Source organism: Pongo abelii, chromosome 7 (assembly GCF_028885655.2).
Source record: "Pongo abelii isolate AG06213 chromosome 7, NHGRI_mPonAbe1-v2.0_pri, whole genome shotgun sequence".
Lineage (NCBI taxonomy): Eukaryota > Metazoa > Chordata > Mammalia > Primates > Hominidae > Pongo > Pongo abelii.
The window spans coordinates 120,716,280-120,734,403 of record NC_071992.2 but is presented as its reverse complement, the minus strand read 5'-3'; the positions used below and the strand labels follow the sequence as shown (position 1 = coordinate 120,734,403).

At 40.9% G+C, this 18,124-nt stretch overlaps 1 long non-coding RNA gene across 2 annotated transcripts in view; it reads right to left on the bottom strand.

Moving 5' to 3' along the window:
• The window catches only part of LOC112134636 (uncharacterized), a 299,572-nt gene that overhangs the window by 159,766 nt on the left and 121,682 nt on the right, over window positions 1-18,124 (bottom strand). For both annotated transcript variants that reach the window (XR_008509231.2, XR_008509229.2), the window contains one exon: window positions 13,890-14,019. This is a non-coding gene — a long non-coding RNA (uncharacterized LOC112134636). The remainder of the gene's footprint in view (window positions 1-13,889; window positions 14,020-18,124) is intronic.

Here is an 18,124-nt window from a genome sequence, read left to right as displayed (position 1 = left end):
TGGTGAAACCCTGTATCTATTAAAAATACAAAATTAGTTGGGTGTGGTGGTACGCACCTGTAATCCCAGCTACTCAGGAGGCTGAGGCAGGAGAATCACTTGAACCCAGGAGGCGGAAATTGCAGGGAGCCAAGATCATGCCATTGCACTCCAGCCTGGGCAAAAAGAATGAAACTCCATCACAAAAAAGTGAATAAAAATAAATAAAAGGAGGGTCACTTTAAGCCGTGGCTAACTTTACCAGGTTGTTACCAAGATAGAAGCCAAGAAAACATATGCAAAAGCTCTTTGTAAACCACGACCATATTCCCCAAATGTGTCATATTACAGACTAAATCATGTCTCCTCAAAATTCATATATTGAAGCTCTTACCCCCAATATGATGGCATTTGGAGAAAGGGCCTGTAAGGAGGTGACCAGTGTTAAATGAGGTTATAAGGATGTGGCCCTCATCCAACAAGACTGGTGTCCTTATAAGAAGGATGCCTGCCCTTTCCATGTTCTCTGCACCTCCTCATCTGGAAAAGGTTCAGGTGTCCCTTCTTCCAGGAAGCTTTCGGTGATCCCCCTGAACTTGGTTGGAACTCCTCCTTTGGCATCTAGGGTACTATGTATTAATCTTGTTCCACAGGTAGCACGTTGCACTGTAATAACCTGACAATAGTTTGACCTCTACCTCCTTTCCTCCAGACATGACCCTCTCCAGGGCCAGGACCACTTGACCTACATCTCAGCCTACCCCAGGTGCAGCCAAGACCTAGCAATAAAAGGCCCTTCACGAATTGTTTGGTCAGAATTCCTAGATTACAATGGGATGAAAGTAGATAGTTTAACATTTTTAAGAGCTAAAGATCATGATTTTCTTTTCAACCACTTTAGTCATGTATTGTCAGATGTTAGTCTGATGCTGGAGCTGGAAAAATGCAGGGAATGTTCTGGTGTAGCCCTCTTATTTGGCCATAGAGGACACTAAAGTCCAGAGAGAAAATGGACATGGAAGTTCATGGATACTCACAGCATTACACAAAGTCCCAGCAGGAAAGAGGAAGCATACTTGAACATGATAATTCCAGAAGGGTGTGTTTGTTTCTGCAAAAGCACTATTTAGCAAAGTAGGGCTGAGGTATAGGGGAACCAGAAGAGATAATTCGATAACCTGAAGTGGAACTGTTAACCGTCCTAGGGCTAGGATGACCAACTTATGCCAGTTTGCCCGGGACTTCCAGTTTATTTATGTATTCATTTTTTAGAAACAGGGTTTCACTCTATCGCTGAGGCTGGAGTGCAGCAGCACAATCGTAGCTCACTGTAGCCTCGGACTCCTAGGCTCAACCAATCCTCCCACCTCAGCCTCCTGAGTAGCTGGGACTACAGGCATATGCCACCATCACCAGCTACTTATTATTTTAAAAAACATTTTGTAGAGATGGTGGTCTCACTCTTTTTCCCAGGCAGGTCTTGAACTACTGGTCTGAAGCAATCCTCCCACCTCAGCCTCCCAAAGTGCTGGGATTACAGATGTGAGCCACTATACCTGGCTGACTTCCCAGTTTTAAAACTCGAAGTCCTAGGTCCTGGGAATAACTTTAGTTCCAGCAAACCAAGATAACTGATCACCCTACCTGGGGCTGAGGTAGGAAGGAAGGGGGATGGTTATTAAAACCTGAAAGGAAAGACAGTCCCCTTAAAGGAAGCAGTGATCTTCAGATAAGGCCACATTTAACCAAAGGGACCTCACAGAGAAGAAGTCAGAGGAAATAGAAACCTTTCCTTCCTTCTTCTAAACTCCTGCCAAAGCTCCACATAGAACCCCCTCCTCCCACCCCTCCATGAGGCAAAGACCACCAGAAGCCTGGTCCACAGAGGACAGAAAAGGGTGGAGGTGCACCTGGAGCAGTAAACAGAGCATCTAGCCCAGCCACAGAAACACGGAAGAGTCCAGGTGAAGACGCCCAACTTCCTGCCCAGCACAGACTTCACTAGTCATATTGCAAGTAACAAGGTGGTATTACTCAAATCCTCCCCTAGATTTCCAAGCATTTCTAACAAAAAGGGGCTGGGGGAGAAGAGTGCTTTTAAGTTCTTCTGCTTACCTCTGGCTCCCATCTCTTCTCTACACAACACCTTGGCATCCCATGGGTGCTATCTTGGCCTGCAACACCTAAGTCCAGATGTAAGATGCAGTCCCTTCCTCAAATTCCACAAAAAATTCCACTCACAGAAGGCAATTTTTGTGTTTATCAGATCATGTTGGAGATTTGAAGGGGGATCAAAGAAGAGTTCGTATGGCAAAGAATTTCAAATGGAACAAGACATTCGTGTGCTTGGAAGTCCTCAGCCCCTCCACCACCCAAATGCTTCATGGACTATCTCTTGCTCTGTAGACCTCCCCCAACCCAACACACATACCATGTCTTTATACCTCTCCTCTACTTCTATCTCTCCTTTCATACCCTCCTTCAACACAACAAAAAATTATTTTTTTTTTTTTTTTTGAGACAGAGTCTCATTCTGTCACCAAGCTGGAGTGCAGTGGCACAATTTCGGCTCACTGCAACCTCCACCTCCCAGATTCAAGCAATTCTCCTGCCTCAGCCTCTGGAGAAGCTGGGACTACAGGCACGTGCTACCACGCCCAGCTAATTTTTATATTTTTAGTAGACACGGGGTTTCACCATGTTGGCCAGGATGGTCTCAATCTCTTGACCTCGTGATCCGCCTGCCTCCACCTCCCAAAGTGCTAGGATTACAGGCGTCAGCCACCGCGCCCAGCCTAAAATACCTCTTATGCTGAGCAGTTTGCCGTTTCCTTCTGGGTTTCTGCAGGGCCAGTCAACACCCAAGCCTTGGAGTCTCACCATCTTCCCCAAGAGACATCCTAGAAGGCTTTGCCTACCAGAGCCAGCTCCCTCTTTGCAATGAATTCTGCTACCAGCTGTTAGTTGAGAAGTTTTTCCACCTCCTGTTGTACATTATTCCAGAGAAAGCAGTTGATTGTGGTATAATCCTTTGAGAAGTTTATTAATCAACTTGCATAAAAGCCTGTATCACTGGCTTTCTTGTCTCATGGAATTCAATTCCTCCTCTGAACATGTCACAGTGCATTACCCTGCTCAGAGTTAGCATATTTGAACATCTTGTAGTTGCTCAAGTAGCACAGCCATGGCATATTGAGCTCATCTTTTTCTTTCAAAGGCTGATTCCCGCAGCTTAGGCTCTCAGCTCTTTAAAATTACATTGAGATGAATCTTGCTGCATACAAGCTGTCAGTCTAAATGTAATTTTGGTTTCCAAATCCTGTAAGGTCCTGTATCTTAAACAGTTATATTCAAAACGCCATCTACATGTCTGAGCCTTTTACCAACTTTACATTTGTCCTTAATTTAAGTTCAGTTGTGAACAAAAGGCCAAGTACCTTCAAAAATGTTCCGAATGTTATGAAGAGGCTTTACTTCAAATACTGCTGGCCTTGATGTAGAAAACCAAAGGGAAGTGGATGAACCTGGCTCAGAGAGCTGGGGAACTGCTGCCTGTTTATGTTGTTTCTTTTGAAGATAATAAGAGAATGATCCCTACTGTACTCACTAACAACTTGACTTCAAAGTAGAGAAGGATCTAAGGGAGACTCCAGAGTCAAAGGGCAGGGAACAAATTAAATCGTTATTATGTTATTTAAATCATAGAGTATGGAATTTCACAGCTTCTTCATTGTTTTTCCTTAATCCAGACTTAAATGTTATATAGATACTTGCATCTTAGGACCTACTCTTTTGCTTTTACTGTTTTATTTGCTGGATTTGGTAAATTTTAGAGATTCTTATGAATTAAGCATAATTTGAAATTATATCTCTTCATATCCTATTATCTACATATCTTATTGTCCAGTTGTAGAAGTACTTTGTAAGTATTTAATTTTATAAACTATATATACAGTTAGGCATAAAGAAAGAAGACCCTGCTGAGGTCAAAAGCCTGAACCTTTAGCATTTGCTCTGTTAGGAAGTGTGTAAATATTGGTGATGGAGCTTTAGTTGCTATTGCTACTTTTAGCTGCAGGTTATAGAACCACCACTGGCAATAGCTACCATTAAAAAAAAAAATGTTCTTAGTGTTTAAACCCGTCTTAGTTGGGTTTCCTATTATGCCAAGATCTCTACATCTTGACAGATATGCAGAATTGGGATCTCTGCAATTCTCCTGAGGAAAGACCTTTCCCTCATGGTCACAAGAGGGCTGCCACAGTGTCAGCCATCTCACCCACCTGGCCATAGTCAGAAGTAGGAAACAGGTAAGTAGTCAGGGAAGTTAGAGAGCACTATCCTTGTACGCTTTTTTCATCAATGAGAAAATATCTTTCCCAGAACCTCCCCAAACCCAGTAAACTTCCTTTATCATCTCATTGGCCTGAACTAGGTCACATAGAAATGTCTAGTTTTAAGAGAGGCTGGGAAACTGTGTAATTTTATCGGCCTGTATAGTGGCAAGCAGACCAGGGAGGAGGTTGTTAGGCAAAGCTGAGACAGTGGCTGTTCCTGAAAACCTCACGAGACCAAATGAGACCATTCATGGGAAAATTATCTAGAGCTACTGTATTTAAACTCATATCAGAGGCTCATGACTCTCTAATAATATATCAAACCAAGAACTATCCTGCATAATTTAAGTGATGACTATAAGGAAAACCTTCCCATAAGGAAATAATTCAGAAAACAGAATATAGGAGAAGATTCCAAAGAGCCTAACATTGTCAACCAAATGATATCCCAGGCCTTCCAGCATCCAGGACGCCCCTTACTAATAAATCACAAGTGGAGCAGTAAGAAGCGGTTCTTTCACTAAATCATAACATGCCCTGAATTAAGAATAGAGTGTCCTGATGAATTTAAATTGGAAAACAAACCGATAAAGGTCTGAGAATCTCTTTCCAGACTTCTCCCTGCCCTCCCAGTGGCTACTCCTGAGTCCACTCCCTGAGCACAAGACCAGCAGGCTTTTATGCATAAAGCAGAATTAGTCAATGCAGAAATTAAGCTACAGCTTAACAATAAGCATCTGGTGACTTGTGGAGGCACGCTTCATGAGAGAAATGTCACGGACTTGGCAGATATAAATGTCTGAAAGAAAACATTCCAATAGAATGTACTGAAACACACAAAATCCAAGCAACAAGCCAGGCTTTCTGGAGGAATCCAAGCATATCCAGGGGTTGCTGGGAAAATCAGACAGATTAAAAAAATATATAATACTTAAAATAGAATTCCAAATGAATGCCTCCTTATTTCTGTATGGAAATGATACATCTGGGGTTAAAGCTACCGTGCTAAGCAAATTTAGATTCCGTATTCATTAAATCCTTTTTGACTGACTGGTGATAATTTTTTTTTCCTACCAACAGATATCCATCAGCTTCTCTACTTGCTCATCCTGATCAGAGATAAATCCAATCAAATCCAGGTGTATAATATTTTATTCTGCAGTTTAACAGCCACATATACTTGCTGTGCATTTAGCTAATAGACACTGAATCAGAGAAGTCACCTTATACCTGTTCTTTGCTGTCTTTTCTGGACAGTTGAGGGAATATAGGAAATAGAGGTAGAAAGCTAAGTGTATACAAGGGAACTTCCTTAGAGGGAGGGGCAAGCAAAGTAAAGGTCCTTGTGGAAGAGACAGTGCAGGGATCCCACCAGGGTTAGGAGGTGCCACAATTAGGCCAGCTCACAGACCCCAGGAGACTGCACAGAGTGCATGCCATCAAGAGCCTCTGGATACCCCTGTACTCAGCTTTGCTGGGAAACTGTGACAGAAGAACTGCCTTGAACTCAGTCCAAGCTGAATGGAGACTCTAAACTGCTGTTCCCAACCACAGATGTTTTCCCCACATAGGAGATATTTGGCAGTATCTGGAGACATTTTTGCTTGCCACAACTGGGGGAAGTGGTGCTTCCGGCCTCTAGTGAGTAGAAGCCAGGGATGCTGCTAAACATCATACACTGCAAGGTGCCACCCCCAAAAAGAATTAACTAGCCCCTGATGTCAAGAGTGCCCAGGCTGAGAAGCCCTGCCCTAAACTATGAGACAGGAAAGCCGAGGTTGGGAAAAGGGGAAGAGCTTCATCTTACTCATTTCTTCATCAACAGCACTCAGTACTTTAATACTGAGAGTAATAAGACAATTCTAAACCTGGCTCTACTGTTAACACATTCAAAAACCTTGAACTTGATCAAATCCCTTTATCTTACTCCGCTTCAACTTTCTCATCTGTAATTTGGGAATAACAATATCTAATACAGGTTGAGCATCCCGATCTGAAAATCCTGTATTAGTCCGTTTTCATACTGCTATAAAGGACTGCCTGAGACTCGGTAATTTATAAAGGAAAGAGGTTCAATTGACTCACAGTTCAGTATGGCTGGGGAGGCCTCAGGAAACTTACAAGCATGGTGGAAGAGGAAGCAAGGCACCTTCCCAAGGTGGCAGGAAGGAGAAGAGTGCAAGCAGGGGAAATGCCAGACACTTATAAAACCATGAGATCTCGTTAGACTCACTATCATGAGAACAGCTTGGGTGAAACCACTCCCTCAATCCAATTACCTCTACCTGGTCCTGCCCTTGACATGTGGGGATTATGGGCATTACAATTCAAGATGAGATTTTGGGTGGGGACACAGCCAACCCATGTCAAGCCCAAATCCAAAATGTTCAAAAATTCAGAACATTTTGAGCACTGACATGGCACTTTAAGGAGATGCTCATGGGAGCATTTCAGATTTTGGAATTTTGGATTAGGGATGCTCAATCTGAAGTACAGAGTAGAGCTACCATGGCAAGATAGGTGAGAGCCAGCCCTAAAAATCAAGGCTGGAGGGAGGGAAGTAGAGCTTCCCTCTGCTTCCTGAATGGTACCTTCCCCACCTCATATCTTCTCCCCCTATCATATGTGCCAAAGTGCCAGCATTCATTTGACATTGCCACTGTTTCCTTGTATATTTAAGAGGTGATCCATTTGTTTTATGCTTCTACATCTATTTGACAGCCGCGTTTCCATGTTTTCCCTCACTGTTCGGTTTTATTCATTCCTCCATAGGTTGCTGCCTGCAACTCTTATACCACAGTCTTCTCTCAATATGTCCTGTTATTAGCATGTCAGACTCAACCAGAAAATACTTAGAGCCACCCCTCTGTATATTCCCAATCCTACCATGAACACAAGGGTGTGTGTGTGCGTGTGTGTATGTGTGTGTGAAGAAACTTTATCGAGGGATTGAAAATAGATTACAATGAAACAAATGAAATCTAAAACCTGATGCAGAATACCCCACGCACTACTTTGCCTCATAGGAGTGCACCATCTCCTAATCCTTCCCTGCTGCTCAAGATCCACTCTCCATTTTCTCCCAGACAGACATTGTGATGAACTGAATATTTGTGTGCTCCAAAAATTCATATGTTGAAGGCCTAACCCCCAATACTTGGAAGTGATGATACTTGGAAGTGATGATACTTAGAAGTGGAGCCTTTGGGAAATAATACATGAGGGTAGAGCTCTCATGGGATTAGTGCCCTTATAAAAAGAGACATGGGAGAGATTATCTCTCTATCTCTGTATATGAGGATACAGCAAGAAAGCTGCCATCTGTAAACTAGGAAGAGGGCCCTCACCAAGAACCTAACCACTCTGGCACTCTTAGACTTCCAGAACAATGGGAAATAAATGTTTGTTGTTGAAGCCACCCAAATTATAGTATTGTGTTATAGCAGCCCAAGCTGACTAAACAGACAAGCTCTTCAGTTCTCCCCAGTGTAAATCTCTACCCCACTCTGCATACAGGAGCTGGATTACATTAGACTTCCATCCTCTTCCTCTCACTAAAATCATCTCAAAGTCGGAATTGTTCAAACTAGGAGATCTATATGAGACCTCCACTGAGCAGGAAGGCCTATGAGACAGGTACCCTTTAATGTCATGGGTTGGTGGGGCACAATGTGATGTCTGGTCCTCTTCCAAGTCTCCCTGTCATTCATCCCATGCCATTATCTCTTGAACCCACTTTAGATTTCCACTCCTCATTTCACTGAACTCCCCTTGCTATGGCCATCAAGGACCTCCACTTTACCAAATTCAATGGCCAGGTTTTCAGTCTTGATTTTACTGCATCTGTCAGCGTTATTTGATCCTGTTCATCACCACCTCCTTAAAACATGTTCTTCACTTGGCTTCCAGGACATCACATCCCTTGGTTTTACTTCCATCTCAACTGACTTCTCCATGCCATTGCTGGTTCTACCTCATCTCCCCAGCCTCTCAACTTTGGAGTGCCCCAGGCCTCAGTCAGAAGATCTTCTCTTTTTTCTCTCTACATCCATTTTTAAGTAAGCTCATCAATCTCAAGACTTGAGTACCAGTCTACAATTCCCAAACTTTTTTCTTCAGTCTAGACCTCTCCTATAAAATACCTCTCCTTGGTAAATGACTCATACTTTGTTATTTAAAGACCTGGCTGACATCTCAAACTTATGTTTAAAATTGAACTCCTAATTACCCTTCAATAGTAACTCCAGCCTTCCAATTGCACAGACCAAAAATGTAGAAGTCATCCATGACTCTCCCTTTCTCTCACATCCCATTCAATTGTTCAGTGAATATATCCAGAATCAAACAACTTCTTGCCCCCTCCTTGTAACTTCATCTAAGCTACCATCATTTTCTCCTGGATTACTGCAAGAGATTCCAAATGGCTCATTTCCAACATATATGCCAGAATGATTCTACTACAAAATCAGACCTTATAACTGCTATGCTGGAATCCCTACAACGTTCCCCCCTCCGACTCAATAAAAGCTACAGTCCATATTACATCCTCTAAAGGACCACATGCCCGGCCCTCTGTTCCCACTTGGCTTCATCTCTCACTTTTCTCCCCAGTTTCACTCTTCTCCAGCCCCTCTGGCATCCTTGCCTTTCCTGGCAATCCCCTACCTAGAACACTCCTCCCTCTGATGTCTGAAAGGCTCAGGACTCAAACTATCCCCTCCTCACTCTTCTACTTAAAATTGAAACCTCCTCCACCCAACACTCACTCTTGCCTCTGCTTTCTCTTCACAGTAATCCTTTGCATCTGACATGTTACTTATGTTCATTATTGCTTTGAACTCTTTTCTTTCTCTGGAATGAAAAAGCTCCGTGATGGTAACCTCCCTGATATCTTTTTTTGTTCATTATTTTATCCCAGCAACGATATCAGTGTTTGATACATTGTAGGCACTCAGTCAAAATTTATTAAATAAGTGGACTATTAGAACACACATACATATCTCCCAATGATAAACAATTCTTGGAGGGACAGTCTAAATTTTTCTTCATTTTTAAAGGTATTTTTACAAATACTTCAGTCTGATTTTTATATTTTTTATTTATTTATTTATTTATTTGTTTTTGAGACAGAGTCCCACTCTGTTGCCCAGGCTAGAGTGCAGTGGCCTGATCTCGGCTCACTGCAACCTCTGCCTCCCAGGATCATGCAATTCTCCTGCCTCAGCCTCCTGAGTAGCTGGGATTACAGGCATGTGCCACCACTCCTGGATAATTTTTTATATTTAGTAGAGACAGGGTTTCACCCTATTGGCCAGGCTGGTCTTGAACTCCTGACCTCAAGTGACCCACGTACTTCAGCCTCCCAAAGTGCTAGGATTACAGGCGTGAGCCACCGCGAATTTCTTTAGAGAGAGGGTCTTGCTTTGTTGCCCAGGCAGGAGTACAATGGCATGATCATAGCTCACTGGAGCCTCAAAATCCTAGGTTTAAGTAATCCTCCTGCTTCAGCCTCCCAAGTAGCTGGGACTACAGGCATGCACCACCATATCCAGCTAATTTAAAAAAAAAAATTATAGAGATGGGTTTTTGCTATGTTGCCCAAGCTGGTCTTAAACCCTTGGCCTCAAGTGATCCTCTCACATCGGCCCCTCAAAGTGCTGGAATTACTGTTGTGATATTATGTATCAATTTAAAACCTGACTTTTTAATTTATACATAATATTAGTGTACATTTATAGGGTATATATGATATGATAGAATGTAATAATCAAGTCAGGGTATTTAGGACATCTGTCATCTTGTGCATGTATTACTTCTATGTGTTAGGGACATTTCAAGATCTCTCTTCTAGCTATTCTGAAATACATAATACCAAGAAAAGGAAAATTGTTCCTAAATGTAATCTAGTTTGTATAGCTTTTCTATCTGGGCATGGATACCTCCATTTAACACTGATTTTCAGAGCAGCTTCTGTTTCTCTTTCCTGGTTCCATACAATGTCCAGGAACCTGCAGATACGTAGAAAACAAGTCCCATTGTAATACCTATCCAATAGAAACTTCACCCTCTACTGGGTTCATTTGTAGGAACATGGTAAAATATAAATGTCTACAGCTAAAATGTTCCTTTACTTTGAACAGGTCAAATTCTTTAGCAGAGTATTCTCTTCAATGGTCTCCAACCTTTGCATCAGCTGAAGGGCTGTAGAGTAAGAATTTATTTTTAGGCTATCCAGAGAAAATGTTCAAGGTGTTAGGATTGAAGGAGAGTTCTTCCAGATGTTTATAATTTGGCTACAGCTCTGCTTAGAATAATGTATTTTAAAAATTAAGAGACCTTAAGAGATCGCCTACTTCAATCCAAACAGGTAAAGAAAGCACATATCTTGAAGGCCTGTATGGTTATTCAGAGCTGGGGATCAAAGTCCTTAATCTCTCTGAGCCTCTGTTTATTCATCTACGAAGTTGAAATAGTAATACTATCTTAGTACCTGCCAGGATTAGAATGGCTCCCTCTATGGACTGAGCCTTACCTTGCTTCTTTGAATTGCAGACAGAAAGAAGTTGCAGAACTCCAGGAGCCAGAGATCAGTGAAGGGAGTTTTCTCTCCCTCTATTTCCCATCCATGAAAATGCTATAAAAAATTCAGGTGTCATTCTCCCTGCTCCCACCTCTCTGCCAAAGTTGAATTATTTTGCTGTCCAGCAGTCCCAGGCCTCTGAACTGGAACAGCTTGCTTGGTCAGAGAGAAGGACCCAGAGGAGTTTGCCTACAACCTCAGAAACTACAGACATAAACTGGCAACTGCTTCAAAGGCAGAGGATGTTCTTGCCCTTTTATAGAATTCCCAAGTGGAAACAATAGACCAATGGAGACAGCCAGTCATCTCTCTCTTCATTTGGGATATATATATGTGTGTGTGTGTGTGTGTGTGTGTATATGTGTATATATATATACACACACACATATATACATATATATATACACACATACACACAAACAAATATTTGTTGTTTTGTTCTTTAATAGAAACATTGGAAAGCAGGCTAGCACACTTTTAGATGAGAGAATCTTCCCAGGAAATTTGCAAACATTGCATGTTCTTTTTCATTTTTAAATATGTATGGTCCATCTTCTGGGAAAGGGTACACCAATCTTTACTGTATCTTTATTAAGAAAAACAGCTGTCATTACAGCCTTGTTAACTCTGCTTTCTACCAAATATATGTATATATTTTACATGGTGAGTATATGTGGTGGGGTGGAGGAAAGGAGGTGCTTAAAGCCTATGAAGAAGATTTCACTGTGGGAGTTAATAATTACAGATTTCATAGTGATACCACAAGGTTCTAGTGAAATCAATATACAAATGTGTAGCACAGTGCCTAAGCACTCTGCACTTAATAAATGCTAGTTCCCTTCTGTCTTTTGTATCTTTATCAAAATGATGGCTGGTGAAGTTTAATTCTTCAATAGCTTTCTTATTGCTTATCTCTTATTGCCCCTGAAAAAAAGGAGCAAACACGATGATGCCCTTTATTTAAGCAGACAGAAAGAATGGGGTAAAGCAAGCGCTGGTGGAGACAAGATTTTTTCCCTCTTTGGACTGGTTCCAACATATGCACATGATGGCATATGGACAAGTTAGAGAGGTATCAGATGAAAATCAGGCTAATAAGTCATTTTTGTAGACACAGAAATTATTAAATTATGCTTAACAGGGAACAACAAAATGAATTCTAGTACATTTCATACTATGAAATACCAAGCAGATATTACCAAGAATGAAATAGATCTCTATGTAGAGACATAATCCTATTTTACACGTGCATATATCATAAGTATAATATATAATCATATATATTTATATATTAAATATAATCATATAAGCACAGAGACATGTAAAATATATATATAATTTATATACTAAAAAATATATCTGGTGTATAAATTAGATATATCATATATATTTTACATGCCTCTGTGCTTATTTGTGCATATATATGCTTATGTGTTTATATGATAAGTGTATATACCTGAAAGGGCACAATTCAAACAGTTATGTATAAAACGTCTGATGGGGAGAAGAGTGATTTACACTTTTTATGCCATACATGTAGCACAAACCTTTAATTCTCACTGACTGTCCATATACTTCTGCAATTTTCCATTTTCCCATACAGTTAGGTGGGGTCACATAAACGGTTTCAGCCCATGACGTGTAAGCAGAAGTGACATACATCACTTAATCTCTGGGATACTTAAAGTTGTGAGTCCTTCAAGCAATCTCCCTACCACAAAAAGGAAGCAGCCTGGATCACTGTTACCCATGCAAGATAGCTTCCCAGGGGAATGCCTAACTTGAACTAAAAATGTGTGAGTGTGCATACGTGTGTGCGTGAGGGGATTATTGTGTAAAGGCACTGAGAGATGGAAGTTCATTAATGTAGTAGTTGTCTATTGGAGCATAACAAATTACTCCCCCAGCACCCACCCCCAAAGCTTAGCAGCTGGAAGCAACAAATATGTATTATTTCACAGATCAGGAACCCAGGAGGAGTTCTGGCTCAGAATCCCTCATGAGGCTACCATCAAAGTATTGGCCAAGGCAGTAGGCATTTCAAGGCTCTACTGGGGCTGGAGAATCTGATTCTAAGCCTACCCACCCGGCTGTTGGTAAGTCTCGGCTCCTTGGTAGCTGTTGGCTAAAAACATCCATGACCTCTCCATAGGGTTGCTCATGACAAGGCAGCTTACTTCCCCAGAGAGAGAGATGTGAGGATAAAAGAGAGAGGGGCATAGAGAGAGGAAACAAGATGGAAGCCACAGTCTTTTTATAACCTAATATTACAAGTGACATCCCATCATTTCTGCCTTATTCTGTTAATTAGAAGCAAGTCACTAAATCCAGCCCACATTCAAGGGGATGGGAAATGCACAAGGGCATGAATAGTAGGAGCTGGATACCCGGGGGCCGTCCTTGAGGCTGACTACCACAGGCAGCATAGCCTAGCCTACCCCAAACAATGCAATATTCTTCTCTGTTTAAAATTTTTTATTGCAAGCATGAGTTATTTTTGTAATATAAAAACCAAACACTAAAACCTTATATAGCATGTTTTTTAGAAAACTACCCAATTAGAATCTCAGAAATTCTTCCCCCCACCCAAAGAGAGTTACCTAACGTGATAGACAACTAGTAAAATTATCCATTTTGCCTCTAGTCAAAGTAACTCATTACTCGAGTTCTTAAATGCACATCTTGAAAGTGACTTATTTTATCTCTGCTGCATTTGTGCTTTTGTCACACTAAAGACATTTCCTTTCCTATAATCTAAACTACTAGGAGGTCTCCTGAGCATTTTCTGCAGCAAAACACTTTCCCCTCCATTTCCTTAGTGTTAATTGCACAGAGCAGCAACCTCTGAAGTGAGAATACAAAGTGAACTGGATAGCAGCCCCCTTTTAAACCCAGGTCCCCAAAGTTGACATCAAGCTTTGAAGACGCTGCCTTTTATTAATTAGCTAAAGGTCTGCTTGCGGTTGCTACTGTACAACCACCTCACTGTTTACCTTCATCTTCACTGGAGCTCTTCAATGTTCTAAGATAATCAGGCAACTGGGAGATGAGTTCACCAAGCCAGCAGGATTTGGGTCAGTCTTACAGGATATTCATACATCTCAGATGTCTTTCTTGATGAATCTGAAAAGGAAGAAGGTAAAAGTGAACATAAATAGTAAACACCTTAAAAAAAAGGGTAAAGATAAAAACTTCAAGGGGTTTCCTCTATATTTAGAAGGAGAGGACTAAACAAGCAAAAGCCCAGAGCTATCTTTAGTGGGAAAAATTACAAGGTAAAAAAGAAATGATACAAGAGACAGAATCTAGAAGATAGAAAATAAGATCAAATAGAATAGGGAATGCTGGGAAGACTGACATTGATGGTGTAGTAGATTTCAACTTTCTAAATAGTAGACATCATATTTCACACCATTTTGAGAGTGAACGTGCTTTGACTGCCTGTACCTTTTTTAAGAGCTAGGTAAGATTCAAGTGAATCTAACAGCATGGTAAAGTTGGCAAGTGACTTTAAATCATTTTTAATAGTTGCAGTTTGCAAAAAAAAAAAATGGGTCCGATGGGAAGACAGTGAGGAGTTTTCATCACAGCTGGGTAGTCCCCATAATTTCCCTCAATTTTCCTCTAAAAATCCCACATCAGCAATGTAATTGTCTGCCTGTTTCCCTTCCACCCCAGACAGAAGACAGAGTGCACTGAAGAGAATAGTAATGTGATATTCAATAAAGTGTTCTCAGCAAAACCCTGGGCTGGGGTGGGAAGTAGGAGTGGGATCCAGAGATGAAGGGGACACTACTTCTCGATGGGAGCATCACCTCCTCACAAGGCAGACCCCTTATCATTGGGCACCTCTGATTCTTGGAAATAAACCCAAATCTTGTCCCTTTGGATTTTTTTTTTTTTTTTTTTTTTGGTATTTGTTTTCCTCTCTGAAAATGCACAGGATTTCATCCTGCCATCCCGCCCCTAACCACACCCCTTACAGTCCTGGGTATCACACAGCCAGAGCAATTTGGAGGAGACCCTCTGGGGCAAAGAGAGAGAAGATGCATAATGCCACACTTTGTCACCATCCTTCTTTCAGAGTAGTTTGGCTCATGTTTATTTTACATATTGGCTTTCACTCAGGTTTCATTTGAAAGAGCTTGGAGACAGGAAAAGAAAAACTTCTTTTTAAAGAAATTGATAAACTATCCCAAAGATTAGCAGTAGCTTTAAAAAAAAAAAAATTCTTCCAGAGTGGGAAATTCTTAGGCATGAAATATGGGGGAAATACTAAAACTGGTAACAGATTCATATTCAGAAAATCACCCAGGACCTTCCAAGAGACAGTAAAAGTGGTTTGCCTGAGCGTTCCTAATTTGACTTGTCTCTCAGTTCTACTATGATAGTCTAAGAGCCTATTGATGGAAAAGGATTTGCTGACTGTATTAGTTAGGATTAAGTGCAGCTGCATATGACAGAGACTCTAACCCAAAAGTGGTCTAAACAAGATGGAAGTGTGGTGGCTCTACAGAGTCATTAGGGTTCCGTGTGCCTTCCAGCTGTCCCTAGGGTCTGGCCTCCATCATCACTACCCACAAAACTGGCTAGACCTTTAGGACCAAATCTGGCCTTCCAGACAGCAAAGGAGACAAAGGAAGAGAGGATACACACTCACAATCCTTTAACGAAGTTTCTAGAAATGCCTATATCAGTTAACTCCTCCCCAATAATGCTGTATTAAATTACTCTTGTGCCTGTGGCTCTCTGATCTAGTCTGGCCTCAGCAGAGCGGCTCTGCTTCAGGCTGCACATCTGACCAGGCTTGGCACCATGCTGCAGTTTGGATTTAGGTCTGCTTTATGTGTCTTCACTCTGTTGCCCCAGCTAATATAATCAACACTTCTGGAAGCATGTTTTTTCTATGGAAGAGTTCAAATGCTCCCAGAAAGGCAAACAAAAATGTGCAATGCCTCTTAGGGTATAAGGTTTGAATTGGCACAAAGTCCCTTCTACCCACATGCCATTGGCAAAAGAAAGTCGCATGGTCAAGTTCAATATCAATCACATGGAAAGTATACTCTTCCCATGAAAGTTGAGGGAGAGGAATGAATATTTTTTGAATCATAATACATTACACCATCGGTACCAGGGTTCCCCAAGACTTGTACATTTTCTGATTCACTAGAAGGACTCACAGGACTCAGAAATCATTATGTTCCAGTTATGGTTTATTACAGTGAAAGGATACAAAGCAAATTCAACAAAGGGAAAAATACATGGGGTGAAGTCCAGAGGAAACCAAGGGCAAACTTTCAAGAGTCTCTCCCAGTGGAGTCACACAGGAAGCACTTATTTCTCCCAGCAACAAGTTGTGAGAACCTATTCTGTTCAGATTTGTCTAAGAGGGAAGCTTGTCTGAGTCTAAGGCTTTTATCAGGCGTCAGTCACATAGGTATGTGGTTTCTATATGACTGACTACAGTCACTGGAGTCCCAAGAAGGAAAGCAGGTATCCATCATAAATCACATTGTTGGCACAAACTATCCAGATAAATGGGTATAATGTGATTCATGCAAAGCACTCATCAGTTAAAATATTCTAAGAGCTCAATTCTGAGGAATCAGCCAAGGGCCAGTCATGAAACAGGCCCTTCTTAGAAAACTGCAAGATTTGCAACTTGAGGCAGCTGAGTTAACACTTTCCTGCACGCTACCCCATACCCTTTCCTCTGATAGACACCAAAATGCCATCACATTGACCACACCTAGGAGCAGGGAGTCTGGGCAAGGTAATTTTTGTTCCAGGTGAATAACTATCAAGCTAAGAATCAGTTCTACTCTTAAGGAAAAAGTTGAGAAGAGATTATGGGGTGCCACACTGAGCACTTGAGATGAATTGGAAAAGAGAGTAAGAGACAGATCAGAGTTAGGGAACTATTACTACCTGACCACTGATGAAAGTATTTTACCTCAACCAAGATACCATCAGTTACAAGACACATCATTATCTAAATACTGCTAGAAAAGGGGGAATACTGCTGCCAATTAAACAATGGCAATGCTTTCATTTCACACACACAACAAAAAGTATGAAACTCATCAATAAAGCTCGATGAATTTCCACACCCATGTGAACAGCACCCTGGATTAAGAACTAGAACAGTGTCAGAACCCTAGAAGACCTGTATGCCTGCTGTCAATACTACCTTCTTCCAAAAGTAACCATTATCCTGGCTTCCAACACCACAAAAATTTTTTTCCTATTTTTGAATTTTATATAAATAGAACTGTAAATTATGTATTCTTTTCAGTCTGGCTTTGTTCAACATTATGTTGATGATACCCATTCATACATGCTATTAGAACACATTTATTCTCATTGCTGTATGATATTCCATTATATGAATATACACAATATAATGATCCATCACATTATTGATAGGCATTTGGCTGTTTATATTTTGAAGGTTTTACAAATAACACTGCTATCAACATTCTTGTACTTTTATTTGGATGAGTATTTATATACATTTCTACTGGGTACATACTTAGAAGGAGAATTGCTGGATCAGAAGAGATATTTAGATGTTGCCAAAATATTTTTCCAAAGTAGTTGCTCAATTAACATTCCCATCAGCAATATTCAAGAGTTTCAGTTCCAATAGCTAAACCGGCTTACAACTTGATATGTTTGCATTTTAGCCTTCTCATGGGTATATAGTGTTATCAACTGTGGTTTTAATTTGCATTTTCCTGATGACTAATGAAGCACCTTTTACGTTTATTGACCATTTTATATCCTTGTCCATGTCTTTGCTCATTATTTTATTAGGATGTTTGTCTTATTACCAATTTGTAGGAGTTTTTATTGCACAGACTGTAACCCTTTGTTAGATATACATGTTGTAAATATTTTCTCCCACCTTGTGACTTACTTCGCCACTCTTTTAATGGAGTGTTTTGATGAAGAAATGCTCTTTTTACATGGTTCAATTTATTTTCTTTATAATTAAAGCATTTGTGGTTCTGCTTAATAAATATTTGCCCAACTGAAGTTCAAGAAGATAGTCTCTGATGTTATGTTTCAATAGCTTCATATTTTTACCTTTCACTTTTAGATCTACAACCCATCTGCAGTTGATCTGGGGTATGGTGTCAGAGGGATGAAGCTTTTCCCCCCAGTGTGGACATCCAGTAGACCTAGAGCATTCATTGAAGGATCATCACTTCCCCACTGCACTGAA